Below are 16361 nucleotides of genomic sequence, written 5' to 3'. Positions count from 1 at the left end.
GGAACCTTCCTGATAGACCCAACAGAATAATCTAAGCCTGTTGAACCCAACAGAACAAGCTAGTGATGTTCCATCCTCTGGTAAAGTAACCTCCACAAAATAGTTAGCCTTCCTCCCTCCTCCTGCCATTTTCCTTTCCACCATGCTCTTCATCACAAGCCATGAGATCCTCGTCGGAGGTTTCCTCAAAGGCAAAGTCCCTTCCATCCAGTCAGCAGCCAGATCTAAACAGCTCCAAGCCAGTGAGCCAAGGGTTTTAACCTGCGCCAATGGAGCTATTGGACTTTTTTCAATTGAATTAATAGAGGTGGGAAGGAATGTGCCATACAGCTCAAGGTCAGTGTAGACAAGTGCAAAGTCTTGTACACTGGAAGGACCAAACTGACCTACTCGTATGCACTGATGAGTTCTCAGTTAACTGTAACCACTCAAGAAAAAACTGGGCAGCTCAGTCTAAACCTCTGCTTAATTCACAAGCAGGGGGCAAAGAAGCGAATCATTTGGACATATTAAGTAAGGGAGAGAGAATAGAGCTGGCTGACATTTGTCAGCTAAATCTTCTTTTGGCGACAGAATGAGATTTGGCAACATGGAAACATTTGGTGAATTCGTGTCTTTTTTGCCATACTGGACACATTCAAAAAATTGAAACAAACATTTAAATTCTTTGGTCAGCGACAACTTTTTGCTTCAATGTTTACTTCACATTTTAAAAAAATTACAAACAAAAAATACTCAATCAATACAAAACATTTTGTGTGGACCTGAACATTTCTTTTTGGTAACTTTTCAGAATTACCAGTGAACTGAAAAAAATCCATTATTTGCAAGGCTCTAATAGAAAACAATACTGAACCTGTTCTATGAATCAATGCGATGCCCTCTCCTGGAAAACTCTGTTCATTTCAGTCAGCACATAGCAGAAATAGAAGGGACTCAGAAGAGGGAAATGAAAATGATTACAGGCATGAAGAGACGAGGACTGTTTAGAAAGAAGAAACACCAGTGGGGACATGATCATGATATGGAAGATAACGAATGTGGAAGGGGTCCCTAGCTATAGCATGCATGAAGGGGTAGTGAGGGGAAACTGATTGCCTGAACTCCCCAACAGCAGGGTTAAGAAGCAGGCTTCAGAATCTAGATTTTATTTTGTAGCAGTTGAGTCAGGGAATGGCCCTGCAGTTAGAACTACAGAGGTGTAATAACAACATTTAAGGCATCAAACGCAGCCATGCCAATATATTCTCGAAATATAGGTCAGATCAATGCCACCACAAGAGCATGCAAAGGAGAAAAAATTGGGCTCTGCTAGCTCCTAATAAACACAGCTGTTCTCCAACACATCCTCAGCAATTTAGAGAACTAAAACATGTGCAAGTGAGAGAGAGCAAGAAAGAGAGAGAAAGACAGAAAAGTGAGATGGAAGAAAGGCTGAAATCTAACCATTCTACTCTGACCCTTAGCGGCCCAGGGCCAAAACTTGGACTGGGCTGAGTTTATGCACAGTACAGCAGAGTGGAGAGGAAGAATAGTTTTAAGCCACATTTCTGCTCCCTCAATTCTGGCACTGTCATGGACAGAAAGCAGTTTCCCAAGCCTGGGGCTGCCACCTGGATGACTCAGGGGGAGGGATAGCTCAGTGGTTTGAGCATTGGCCTCCTAAACCCAGGGGTGTGCGTTCAATCCTTGTGGGGGCCATTTAGGGGTCTGGGGCAAAAATTGGGGATTGGTCCTGCTTTGAGCAGGGGGTGGGACTAGATGACCTCCTGAGGTCCCTTCTTACCCTGAGATTCTATGATTCTATATACTCTGCCAGCCAACAATTCACTGGAGTGCTGTGTGTGTCGGACACTCCTATCTACCCCCAACACAACTTCTCCTTCACCAATCCCCAACATGTCCCCCAGCAGACAATGAGAGGAGCCAGAGGCACCATTTCAGATTGTGTGTGGCGGGGAGCAACTTTAATTGTGATTCCAGGGGCTACTTAGGCACCTGAAAACTCTAGGGTTTTTTTTTTTTTTGCAGATAATAACTTAGAAATTAGCTGACAGGAGCACTGTATCTAATTCTTATATAAAGAAAGAAAATTAAATAAATATTAGACCCACTCAGCTCTAATAGTAACATGTTCTGACATCTTGTGTTAAGTCACTTAAGGGACACCCAGTTAGGTTTAAAATTTTAGTTCATAGTCTTATTCTTGAATACAACAATTGAAACAGTTGTAGAAAAGTCTAGATTGCTTTCTATCATTTAGGCTACTTACTTTCTGCAGTTCACGAAGCATGGAATAGATCATTCAACTTTTGAAAACATCCTATTTAGGAGAAGGCCCCATGAGTTTATACTGCACCTGCCTGGGGCTCTAGGGGTGTTACCATACTGCAAATAATAGACTAGAAACTGACCTTAAACAGGAGTGAGACTGACAATTTCAAGTTACTTTCTCAGTATTGTCAACCCCAAATGTTCAAAAGTCATAAGTCAGGCTCATGAAAAATCATGAGATTGGCTTAAAAATAATGAGATTATTTAAAAATAATAGATTTGGTGTTTTTTGAGGTGGCCTTCCGCTTTTTGAGCCTTTAGGCTTTACTGGGGTCACATTTTGAAGCTTTTGCCACAGTCACAAGGGCTAGAAACTTACTTTTTCTTTAAGAATGAAGGCTGAAATCATTCCATATCCACCTGACTCCAGGAGCTGGGGCTTTAAGGAAAACAATAATTATCATGTTTCAGAGTGGTAGCCATGTTAGTCTGTATCATCAAAAACATCAAGGAGTCCTGGTGACACCTTAGAGGCTAACAAATTTATTTGGGCATAAGCTTTCGTGGGCTAAAACCCACTTCATCAGATGCATGGAGTGGAACATACAGTAGGGAGGTATAAATACACAGCATATGAAAAGATGGGAGTTGCCTTACTAAGTGGGGCGGGAGGGTCAATGCTAAAGAGCCAATTCAATTAAGGTGGAAGTGGACTATTCTCAACAGTTGAAAAGAAGGGGTGGAAATCACTTGTGTAGTGCTAATGAGGCCAATGTAAACAAAGTGGCCCATTTCAAACAGTTGACAAGAAGGTGTGAGTATCAGCAGGGGGAGATTACTTTTTGTAGTGACCCATCCACTCCCAGTCTTTATTCAGGCCTAATTTGATGGTGTCCAGTTTGCAAATTAATTCCAATTCTGCAGTTTCTCATTGGAGTCTGTTTTTGAAGTTTTTTTTTTTTTCAAAAGTCACTGCTAAACTAAATCCAGAGGAAGTTTTTATTGTAGGGGTGCTCATAGCCATTGAACCAAACTGCAAACCCTGTATATAATGGAAAACACTTCAAGGCAGCGGGTACAGCAGCACCCTCAGCACCCCTAGTTCTAGCACCTATGTCCAGGGGCACGACAAAGATAGGAATGTACCATACTCCAGGATCTGGGGTCCCACTGAAGTCACTGGAAAAGCTCGCATTGATTTCAAGGCAGTCAAGATTTCACTGCTGAGCTGTTAAATTTAATCTCCAGTGGGCCCATGGGAGTTGTGGGGGTGGAGTCTGCAGAGAGGGGCAGCATGCGGAGCCATGTGCCGCCCCCTGCCAGGGGCTGCAGGGGCATGATGGCCGCATCTGGAAGTAGCATGGGGCTGGGGCAGGCAGGGAACCTACTTTATTTAGCCCCACTGTGCTGCCAACTGGGAGCCGCCTGAGGTAAATAAGTGCTGCCTGGCGGAAGTCTGCACGCCCCGCAAACGCCTACCCCCAGCTCTGAGCCCCTTCCCAGAGCCAGCACCCAGTATCCCCTCCCACACCCTGAACCCCCTCCCGTACCCCAACTCTAATCCCCTGCCCCAGTCCTGAGCCCCCTCCCAGAGCCAACATCTCATACCCACTCCTGTACCCCAAACCTCCTCCCACACCCCAACACTCTTCCCCAGCCCAGAGCCCCCTCCTGCACCCAAACTCCCTCCCACAGCTTGCACCCCCACTACATCCTGCACCCCAACTCCCTGCCCCAGTCTCAGCCCGGAGCCCCCTCCCACACTCTGAACCCCTCAGCCCCAGTCCAGAGCTCGCACCCCCTGACGCACCCCAACCCCCTGCTCCAGCACAGTGAAAGTGAGTGAGGGTGGGGGAGAGCAAGCAATGGAGGGAGGGGGGATGGAGTGAGTGGGGTGGGGCCTCATGGAAAGGGTGGGGTAGATCCTGGGTTGTACTTAAATTCAAAAAGTGATCTTGTACATAAAAAGGTTGCAGACCATTGCTTTAACGAGGTGGTTTAAGGATGATGAAGTCATTCCTGTTGCCATGTAGGAGACTGGATTAGATGAGCCACAAAAATTATCTTGCTCTTGGAGCAAATTCAGACGTGACATAGCTTAAATCACAGCAAGGTACGAAAATGAGGGTGTAAACTGGGGCAAATTACAGACTAAGAGCTTGATCTCCACTTTCTTGTACTTTGTGCAGTCAGTTACACTTGTGCAAAGGAGATGGAAGATCTGATCTGATATCAGTTTACACCCACTTCTTGCAGGTTTAAGGGACTTCACAAGCTTCAAGGAGGTGAAGAATTAAAACTAGAAGGGGCAGGGCTGTTGCAGTCAACAGTAGGATGTAAGAAGGTGCCAGATAAAAGAGCCTGCCCTCCACCCGACACACAGTCAAATTCTGCTCTCAGCTAAATGTGGAATCCCTGACATCGACTGAATTACTCCAGATTTATACCAATATAACTGTCAGCAGAATTCCTTCTTACCTTTGTAGTTTTGCAGCTACAGATCCACCTTTCCATCCCCTTGATGTGTAAATTACACTAAATTGCAACAGTTTTTACTCTCTCTAATCCATACTGTGACAGGGCAAGGCCAGCTGGCTATAGAAAAGTAGTGGGAGATATATTAGCTCCAGGCTAAACAAATCCCTGGTACCAGGATAAGTGAAATGGCAGCTGCTCCAGGTCAATTAAGACACCTGGGGTCAATTAAGAACTTTCCAGAGGGCAGGGAGAAGGCTAGCTTGATTGGGACACCCGAAGCCAATCAGGGGCTGGCTGAAACTAGTTAAAAGCCTCCCAGCCAGTCAGATGGGTGTGGATGTCAGGAGCTGTGGGAGGAAGTTGTGCTGTTGGAGAGACTGAAGAGTACACACCATATCAGGCACAAGGAAGGAGGCCCTGAGGTAAGGGTGAAGTGGAGCTTGAGGCAGTGAGAGCTGCTGTGGGGGAAGTAGCCCAGGGAATTGTACATGTAAAAGGTCAGCTACCATAGCTGGTACTATTAGGGTCCCTGGGCTGGAGCCTGGAGTAGAGGGTGGGCCCAGGCTCTCCCCCCCACCTTTGCCCCCTGATTAATCACTGAGACTGGGAGACAACAGAGACTGTGCAAGGAAGGATAACTTCTCCTCACTTCCCTTGCTGGCTTATGATGAAAATGGCTCAGTAGACTGTGACCCTTGTCTCTAGAGAGAGAGAAGGGTTACGTGGAGGGTCAACGTGAGCCTCTGAGGCTAGCGAAATCCGCCAGGAAATGTGGGACCCACGGAGGAAAGGACAGAGCTTTGTCACAATATGTAATTTACATCCTCTACATCCCCCCTGCATTTGACCCTCTGACTCACACTCTCATCCCAGCTATGATACAAAGACATCTCACTAGTAGAGAGGAGGCTTGGTCAGTATTTATTGATGGTACTTACTGAGTGTTTCTCTCATTGTGTATGACATAATGTTTCTTGGAAGCCCAAGTGCTTTCATAAGCTTCCTTCCCCCTCCGTGGTCACAGCCTAGTGCATTGTACTGTGGGAACATCACCACTAGCTGGCTGGAGAGAATGCATTTTAATATTTTGATGAGATTACCCATGGTTCTAATGCAGCTGAGATCAATACAAGCCTCATTATAGCTTCTAAAATAAGTGAGTCCTGAAATAGCTGATAGCAGATCCAGGCTGGTTCTCTGAATTCATTATAATAGCACTTCTTGGGCCAGATCCTCAGCTGATGTAAGTCAATGTAACTCCATTGATGCCAGAGAAACTACATCAATTTACGCCAGCTGAGGATCTGACTATGTTCACAAGGCTATTGCTAGAGTGACAGCCTCAGACTCATCTAAAGTGTTCTGATCTTGAGCAGTTACCTTGAGCACAGAGGTATCCCATGCGGGAAAGGCCTGTGGAGTTTAGTAAAGAATACACATTCTAAAGAAAAGTGATCGAACCAAGCCACAGAATTCTACAGCAGGGATACGTGCTTAACATTCTGCTGGGCTGGTTTTAAAATCTACAGAGAGAGTCTCATTTGCTATTAAATTCTATAAGGCTCCATTACATTTCTCTAGCCCTCTATTAGTTTCATGCCCATTAAATTCCAGAAGGCTTTTCCAGAAGCACTGACGCTTCTCACTCTCCTTTCCTTCCAGGTCATAGGATGAATCCCTGTTTAATCCATGCACAGGACATTAGCTTACTGTCCTTTATTTTTTTTTTTAACCTATAGCTGGGTCCCAATTAATGTTTCTGTGAGGAGGTATCCAGAAATCAACAGGGCGATGGTTATTTCTCTCTCCCGAGCAGACAAAAGTTTGTAGTGCAGGAACTGTCAGGCCCTATCCATGAGGGAAACCAGGCTGAGGCCAGCTGCAGTGAATTAGGGCATCCTCCCAATGCACTATAAGAGAGAAGTGCTCTGAGCTGTCTGCACTAGAAATTGTATAGTGCATGGGAGCCTTTTAAGAAACTGGGCCATGGGACCCTCTTTTGAAGCTCTTAATTTAAACTCTTCGGGCTTGTCTGCACTTACACAGGTGCAGCTGTGCCACGGCAGCGCTGAGTAAAGATACTACAAATGCCGACAGGCATAGGCGCTGACTTTTATTTTTCCCCAGGGGTACTACACCCCTGCTCGGCCGAGGCCCCACCCCCACTCCCACTCTGCCTCCTCCCCCAAGTCCCTGCCCTCACCCCGCCTCTTCCTGCCCTCACTCCGCCCTCTCCCAAAGCCACTATTTTTTTCCAAAGGGTGCTCCAGCCCCGGTGCACCCACGGAGTCGGCGCCTATGCTGACAGGAGAAATCCTCAAAAAGTGGTAGCTATATTGATGGGAGAAGCCCTCCTGTCACTATAGCTCTGTCTACACTGGGAGTTTGGCCTATATAACTGTGTTGCTCAGGGGTGTGGATTTTCCATGCCCCTGAGCGACGCAGTTACACCGACATAAATCTATGGTGTAGACCAGGGCTTAGGGTCTGATCACTTTGTCTGTTGTAAACACGCCGTTCAATGTACTTCAAGGGGAGTTGTTTGCATTAATTGGGCTCTAAAAGGCCTTAGTATGACTATAAGTCTCTCACCCGGCCTGTCACAATATCATTTGGGATTAGTTCTTTGGCTCCTGTGTAAATTGCAGAGTAGGGCCCCAACTGTGCTGTCGCTTAACCTAGTGTAAATCTGGAGTAACTCAGCTGACTTCATTGGGGTTTCCCTGGATTACCATTGGTGTAATCAAAAGAAGAACTTGTCCTTTGCTACCTCTAGCCTGGATAACTGCATGGCTGGACAAGGGGATAGCCTTGATAACATTAGCTAGCACAGCAAGGGACTATTCACTGGCCATATTATGTGGGTGCAATAGGAAGGACGGTGTAAGCAGGCTTCATCCCCACCTTGCATGCCTCATGTGATGGCCAGGTTTAGTTACATTACTGGCATATAGAGAAGCACAAAGTCTCGCAATGTTCACCCTTAAGAGTACAAATTGCCCATCAGGGGATAGGGAAGAAGCAGCTGCAGGAGATGGCCAAGATGTAGCTGACTGAAGACTGTGCTGCATAAAGAAATTTGAGAAAGGACTGTGCCTTTGGAGACAGTCTTTCCTTGGTTGTCCCCTAGGGTGAGTTGTGTCTGCTCTTCCCCAAGCTCAGTGCTGTGGCTATGTGCCACAATATAACCCTTCCTTGGTATGTGGAATGCATAGTCCTATTCTCCATAGATGTCACTGGCTCCTAGTTCATTTTCAGGTGCAAATCAAAGCATTCATTCTGATCAATAAATTCCTTCAGGATGTAGGTCCTGCCTGTCACAGAGTCACTCTCTACACACCGTCTCAACAACCAAGATTAGTGGGGCCCTCCTGTTGCCAATACTTTCAACTGAACTGTAGGCACTAGGTATTAGCAGTGGAGAGCCCTTGACGCCAGAGTTTGCATCCCCTGCTGGGCTGATGGAGTCTGAGTCTGCTGACTTTTGGGACATGCTCCCAGGGTCACCTGTAACCTCTGGAGTTTTTGAAAGGTGAATGTGGGTTGAGTGGAAGTCATTACATTAGTGACTCTTTGACCTTTGCCAAATGATTTGAAAAGGTAATATTCGGATTGATGCCCAGACTCTTTGCGAACAAAGAAATAATTCTCCTAGGAGCACACAAGTCTATAGCCAGGAGACAGCCTGGGTTATTAGAATCTAGTAATGTGCGGGAAACGGATATCTGGACGTTTGCCTGCTTCATTCAGAGGCAGCCACTCCAGCAGAGCTGGTTCATCCTGTTCTGGCTGATAGCATGCAACTTCTGTGCTTTTCAAGGAAGAAGGAAATGCTGCCAAGAGACTCCAGTAATCTGATGGTGTCTCCAAAAGCTATCATTTCAATTACATTGTTTGGATTTGAGCATTAATGGACAAGGCACTGGTGCAGTCACAAATGCAATTATAAATAGCGCTCCTCCTTTCACTTAAGAGGATATCCTACCCCCCCCCCCCCCGCACGCGCATTAATAGACAAAATCCAGGCCAACACAGGACATTGGGTCCATTCAAGTTAATTTTACAAGAGGGGTTATTTCCTTGAGCGTGATTATCTTGAATTTGAAGAATTAGATCTAGGCTTTTGTTTTAGGCCCATGTTTAAACACACCTGAACACAGGTGAAGTTCAGATTCAGATCTCTATAAAAAGCTAAAACCCAAGAACTCAGGTTCAAACCTGCTTGATCCTGGGCTGAATCTGAATTTTGTCGTTCAGCTCATCCTTAGCATAAATACCAGCGTTAGACACTTGTGAAGAATGAGTGTACACAATAACTGTTACACAGAATGGACTAGGTCCTCAGCTGATATAAACTGGTATAGTCCCTTTGATTTCAGGGGAGTTATGCCAAAACACACCAGCTCAGCATGTGGCCGTTTGTCTGAATCTGTTCTCACTTACCCTGCTGCTACTCCACTGAAGTAAACTCTGTGCTGGTGTAAAAGAGTGCAGGTGCATTGAGTTTGAGGAACTTTGCCTTTTTACATTGGCAGAGTATCTGGCCCATTGACTTATTCCTGATTTGCACCTTACTCCAAGGACTTCTGGTTTGGACTGGTTTGAGATCACAGTCCAGCACAGCCTTTTCAAAAACCGGCTACAGCATGCTCTAGCCTTGATTTCAGTTCTTCTCATTTGATGACTCGCCGAGTTAATGACTGTACTCCCTAATGGGATCAGCAATTTTCTGCTAGAGAAATTCATTATAATAAGCACCATCATAGTCCAAATAAAAATAACTTACTCAACAATAAACAAATATAAACTCTTTCAACATTGCACCTGGTATTTCTATCTAAGGTAGATCTACGTCCCTCATAACTGTAGTAATGGCCTCACAACAACCGCTTTGAGGTAAGGAGACAGTATCCCCATGAGTAAAATGGGGAACTAAGGGCATGTCTTCACTGCAGAGTTAACATGATGATCAGCAGCCGGGTTAGCCTAGCCTAGATGTGAGCAGCCACACTGCAAAGCACTGCCTGAATTATCGGGTCCTGACTTGTGCTTCCCCCACATGAGTCACCTGGACTTCTGGTGTCGTGTCCCATGTTTCTATGTGCCACAGCGAGCTGAGCCGCTGTGATTCTTTCCCTGTGTGCTGTGGGAGAACTTATTAGTCCTTTTGGGCACACCAATAGGGGTGGATTGTGAAGAACTATCAGCACTCAAAAGGTTTAGCCTGTGCCCTCATAGCGGAGTCGGTGGGGCCTGGATCCATAAATGTACTTGGGCACCTAAGCCCCATTTTTAGGCTACAAGCTAAAACCCAAGTAAGGCTTTCACTCAGGCTGGTAACCCAGGCCCAGATGGATCTACATGTGGCATGTGATCCTGAGTGTCACAGGGCCTAACTTTTAGGCACCTAGGAAGGTCAAAGAAACAACACTGAGATCCACAAAGCCTGTGTTAGACACCTAAGTTCTCTATACAATGCATGGGGAGAGACTTGTGCCTCAGAATGCAATTCACAAAAGCCAGCACAATCTACAGTAACAGTCAATGGAGCAGGGGGACTGAACTCCGGATGTCCCTCGTTGATACCATAACCACCAGGCTACAGAGCCATTCTCACATGCTCTTTTGCCTGTGTCGATTTAAGTAGCCTGCTCCGGCAGCCAGATTTTGAATGGGGCCTGATTTGGCAGATGTGCTCAGACCACGTTTCTTGGATCAGGCCGCAGATGAATTAGGCGGAACACAGGAACATAAGAACATAATATAAAAATGGCCATATTGGGTCAGACTAACGGTCCATTTAGCCCAGAACAGGTGATCTCAGGCACCAGCTTCCTCCTTTCCATGGGTGTGCTCAACCCCCACTCAGCCTCAGGCCCTGCCCACACTCCACCCCTTCCTCCAAGCTCCCACCCTCCCCTTGAAGCACCCATGGAGTCGGTGCCTATGTAGGTAATCATCAAGCGATCCATCCCCTGTCACCCATTCCTAACTTATGGCAAACAGAGGCTAGGGACACCATCCCTGCCTATTCTGGCTAATAGCCATTGATGGACCTATCCTCCATGAACTTATCTAGCTCTTTTTGAACCCTGTTATAGTCTTGGCCTTCACAAATCCTCTGGCAAAGAGTTCCACAGGTTGACTGTACACTGTGTGGAAAAAATACTTCCTTTTTATTTGTTTTAAATCTGCTGCCTATTCATTTCATTTGGTGACCCCTACTTCTTGTGTTATGAGAAGGAGTAAATACTTCCTTATTTACTTTCTCCACACCAGTCATGATTTTATAGACCTCAATCATATCTCCCCTTAGCCATCTCTTTTCCAAGCTGAAAAGTCCCAGTCTTATTAATCCCTGCTCATATGGAAGCTGTTCCATCTCCCTAATCATTTTGGTTGCCCTTTTCTGAACCTTTTCCAATTCCAATATATCTTTTTTGAGATGGGGCAACCACATAGAATCATAGGTTAGGGTTGGAAGGGACCTCAGGAGGTCATCTAGTCCAACCCCCTGCTCAAAGCAGGACCAATCCCCAATTTTTGCCCTAGATCCCTAAATGGCTCCCTCAAGGATTGATCTCACAACCCTGGGTTTAGCAGGCCAATGCTCAAACCACTGAGCTATCCCTCCCCACTAAAGAGCAGAAGCCACACACTCCATCCAGCACACGGAGTGGCCAGCATGAGGCTTGAACCCATGACCTTGGCGTTATTAGCACCACGCTCTACCCAGCTGAGCTCACCAGCCCACACAAATACTGCATCCAGTATTCAAGATGTGGGCGTACCAAGGATATATATAGAGGCAACATGATATTTTCTGTCTTTTCCAAAGGGAAGAACACATATCATCTTCCACTTTGTGAATTGCACTGGAGTTTAGGTATGAGACAGGCTTCCAGAGGCCTACAGTGGGGCAGCAGTGCACATGCCCAGAGGCAGGAACTTAAGACACCTAGAGAACTTATACAGTGAAAACTTAAGTTCCTAAATTCACTTGGTGCCTATAGGGTTAGGCGGCAGCCAAGCAGCGGTTTTATGGGTCATAATGGTGCCTAAAATCTGGGGGTGTAGGTGCCTAAATCCCTTTGTGGATCTGGGCCATAGTAATTAAGATTGAGATAGGCATTCCAACCTAAATCCACTTTTTAGTTGCCTATATTTTGCTTTTTGGATTAAAATTTTATCATGCTTGGTCTGATCCTAAGGCTGAAATTTTGGCAAAAGCTTGAGGAAAAATAATGAATCCAAATACAGAATTTTAAAACCACCCCATCGAAAGTAATAGGGATTTATCCCTGCTGTAGAATTCTAAAGGTCGGTTTAAACATTCCGCAGAAAGGTGATTGTTCTCTATTCAATTCTATAGGACTGTTCCATAAGGGATATCTCTGTGCTATGGTCTGAGAGATCTGTAAGTAACTGTCCTTGATCACCATTCTCATGGGTTCCGAGGATGTCACATTAGTGATAGTCTCATGCATATAAAGGGATAGATCCTCAGCAGGTATAAAGTGCTCCATTGAAATCAAAGACAGAAGGAAAGATGGCCCAGTGGTTAGGGTGTTAGCCCTGAAGTAGGGCTAGAAGATCCATATCCAATTCCCTGCACTGCCACAGATGCCTTGTGTGATCTTGGGCAAGTCACGTAGGGGCAGATTTTTAAAGGTATTTAAGCACCTAAAGAGGTACATAGGCACTTGGTAGGATTTTCAAAAGCACCTAGGTGACCGATTCCTATTGTGGGAGTGAGGCACCTACAGTGCTTTTGAAAATCCCACTAAGTGCCTATCTGCATCTTCACTTGTCTAAATATCTTTTTAAAAAAATCTGTCCCTTTGTCGCTCTGTGCTTCAGTTCTCCATTTTCACATTGGAGCTAATAGATCTTCTCTACTCTAAAGGGGTGTGTGAGAGTAAATGCATTAAAGATGGTGAGATACCCAGATACTATGGTAATAATGGCCATATAAATACCATAAATAGCTGTGTATTTGGACCAGGGTATTTTATCCACTCCTCAAAATTTGCCCAGGGTCAGTGGGTGAGTAGAGTATTGCAAGGCTGATCTATTATTTATTAATAAAAATCATCCAAAACAAGCCACTTATGTCTGAGGAATAAAAGGAAGCATGAGTATTTAGATATGTTTCTTGGTCAATGGAATTACTCCATATAAGGGTTGCTATCTCATGCCCTTTATGAATTAATACATCTGGTCACAGAGTGTTATTAAAAATATAAAGTATATAAAAATGCAAATATTGAGTAAATCCATAGTAACGTCATTGACATATCCCAGTACTGCAATCTCGGCACAATTAGATGGTTTCTTCATTACAAGAAGTTCACCAACAGCTACATGCATACACAGACCAGGATGACTGGTGCCTCAGAAATACCTAAAATAGAAAGCTGAATAAGGACCATTCAAATGTTGAATATTTTTCAGCTATTAGGCTACACTGAAAGAAATGCAGAAATGTTTACAAAGTTTAGTGGATACTGATTTACTTGGAGATGGAATGTGATAAGTTTAATTTGCAATGTCCAGCAAGATTTATGGGGGCAGTGGAGGGTTATAAAAGCTTGCAAATAGCAGCCTTAATCCTGCAGTTCTGACACCAGCAAAATTCCCATTGGCTTAAATCAGCTCTTATTGCAACATTTCTACCATTTGGGGTGAAATACTGCAAGGACAGTTCATGAGATTTCAGTGTTGTCAAATCCAAACCTGCCTCAAATCCATACCCTGAACTTTACCCTAAACCTAATCCCAATCGGAATCCAGATCCGAACACTGAATCCAGTCCCAGCTGCAGTGTTAGAGAGGGGCTTGTTCTAAACCAGCTTATTGGTCATGTTCTGCAGGTGCTGTTACAACCACAAAGCTAACCTTGGTGCATGAGAACCCTACAAACATGGGCAGACAGATACATGGGCCCCATGGACAGAATCACAATGTAGCTGTTACACTCAATGCCAGGAGCACCTGACCCGGCGATTGCAAAAGGAAGTTGGTCCCATGCAGTAGTTTTTTTTATTTTCTTCTGGACACCAATGACTATGAAACCATGGGCCAGATTCAATTAGTATGCCCTAATTGCTTTGCGCCACTCTGGTGTCACAAAACTCGCCCAGCTGGCCACTTAACCTTGCTTTACAGCTGTTTTGCATCAACAGAGCAGCAAAAACCAGGCGGAGACCATCAATGATTATGGGCCCAAGTTTCCAGACACATGCTGAAGCAGAAGGAAACAGGCACACTCACTACCCACTACCATACTTCAGGGGAAACGAGGTTAATTCAGCTGCTGTTTACACAGAGGTGCCACTGTAGCCCACTGGCCGCACACACACACAGTACAAATAGGACAATTCTACACATGCAGAACAGCAGACATTCAAGTCACTTAACCTCTCTGGTGGAGGAGGAGGTTCAACAACATTGGGAGAGCAATAGCAGCTCCACTCATCCGTTAAGTGCTGGAAAATCCACCAGGAGACCCTGGCCTGGCCTTTTCCCTGATCTCCTGCCTCAGTTCTGTGGCTTTATCAGACACAGAGTGTTTCCAGACCAGTGGTGCCTACCTTGGCCATGTCTAAGCCAGAAGGCATGGCAATGCCCTCCATGGATCAGCAGTAACATTCAGTGGTACTAGTGCAGCTTGTGTAACAAACAGCACTATGGCAAAATGAGTCAGTGACATCTCCTGTGAACTGGGGAACGTTAATCTTCCTGAGATCTGGGTCTTCAAATGCTAGCAGACTTGACAGCAGCTCCTCTTGGCGAGCCCTTAAGGAGACATGCACACTTGTAAGGTTCTCCTTCAGTTGCTGTTTGTGTTGCCAGGTATCAGTCAAGCTATATGCATTCAACACATGAAAGTCACCCACAGCAGCATGGTCACCTTCCTGGTGGGGTCTCTCAGCTTACCAGGCCCTATTTATTAGGTTTTTCTCCCAGAAGTTAGACTCTACAGTCACAACGCTGCTGTTAGCAGGGTGCCATGTGCCCCCATCACAGCCAGATTGCTTCATCCTCGCCCTGATCATCAGACCTAGTGTTGCTGCCAGGGTTCTGGCACTTCTTGGTGGAGCGAGATGTGCCACCTGTCTGGTACAATTCCAAGGAGACATCATCAATGGTGCCAGCACCATTCCTGCCATAAAAATGTTACCCCAAACCTTATCTTCACCCAGTACAAGTGTTGTATGTCTGATCCCTCCTGTAAAGCATGTGTCCCTGTAATGCTACCAAGGAGATCAGATCCCATATTGGCCTGTATAGATAATGACACCCACTAACATAGTGGCTCTCAGACTTTTTTACTGGTGATCCCTTCAACATAGCAGGCCTCTGAGTGCAACCCCCCCCTTATAAATTAAAAACACTTTTTAATATATTTAACACCATTATAAATGCTGGAGGCAAAGCGGGGTTTGGGGTGGACAGCTCGCAACCCCCATGTAATAACCTCCCGACCGCCTGAGGGGTCCCGACCCCCAGTTTGAGAACCCCTGCACTAACGCTATCATGGAACAGCACTCAGGTTATTGCTGTCAGGGCTATTGACCCTGGCTTTTTGCTGGCATGACCTGAAGGCAAGGTGTGAGAAGTAGCATCCATAGTAGGGCATCCCTCAAGGCACATGAAGACTTAACTCTTCTTTTGTAAGAATCATTCCAAGTGGGTTCATTATTCTACTCCCGGATTACAACCTACTATTAAAAGCAGATCTAACAATGGAACTCTACCATGTCTGGACACACCACTGTATTAACTGATTGATAACTCCAAGTATGAGAGCCATATGCAGGAAGATAAAGGTGAAACATGTTCAGACTTGCTCCTAGGCATGTTTCTACCAACTATCTCAATACAAGTTGTCCCACCTGATTCCTCCTCTGCCATCAGCACTGGATGGTGTCACTTGCAAGAGGAGGCTTTCATAGTTCTGGTGATGTCTTCTCTGGCATCCAGAAGACTGTGTTGAAATGGACACGAGACGACTGCTGGATGTAGCTCATGGACCAGTCACAGCATGAGTACCACCTAGATGAGAAACACAAATTAAATGCAACGTGAGAAAGTGGTGGCATGCTTCAGAAGAAATTATTGGAGTACTGGGCGTAATAGGATTCCAGGAGCTTCAGGGGACTAATTTACCACATATAGACACTGAACTGCAGGCCAGATTGCAGGAAACATGCCAATACCTTGCTGTTCCCATGCACTCCCATCATGCAGCAATGGATTATGGATACACAACCAAAGGGAGTTAATACAGTATGGATGAATCTAAGGCCATACCATACCACTAGGAAAGTGAGGTCAGAGAACACCAGATGAACAAGTCATGTTAATCATAGCAGCCCCATGTAACTAGTGGCCAGAAACAAAATAAGTGTCAGCGTGCAGGGCAGACAGTGCAGCTTGACAACAGTATAAGGGAGGCAGAGCTGCATTACGTGTCGCTATCTGCACATGGCCACACAGTGAGCAGAAAGGAACAGCACTGGTGACAAGTCTTTACTTACCAGACAGCGTTTCCAGCCACAGAGGACTCCCACTATGACAGGATGCTTCATGACAATGGCCCCCTT

At 45.5% G+C, this 16361-nt stretch overlaps 1 non-coding gene across 1 annotated transcript; it reads right to left on the bottom strand.

The window, feature by feature from the left end:
- Positions 1–11429: 11429 nt before the first annotated feature.
- TRNAI-AAU (transfer RNA isoleucine (anticodon AAU)) lies at positions 11430–11503 on the bottom strand. Its single transcript has one exon. It is a non-coding gene; the product is annotated as a tRNA-Ile (tRNA).
- Between the last annotated feature and the right edge of the window lie 4858 nt (positions 11504–16361).

This window comes from Lepidochelys kempii, chromosome 1, assembly GCF_965140285.1.
Source record: "Lepidochelys kempii isolate rLepKem1 chromosome 1, rLepKem1.hap1, whole genome shotgun sequence".
Taxonomy (NCBI): Eukaryota; Metazoa; Chordata; order Testudines; family Cheloniidae; genus Lepidochelys; species Lepidochelys kempii.
The sequence above is the reverse complement of the archived record's forward strand: the minus strand, read 5'-3'. Positions and strand labels throughout refer to the sequence as shown.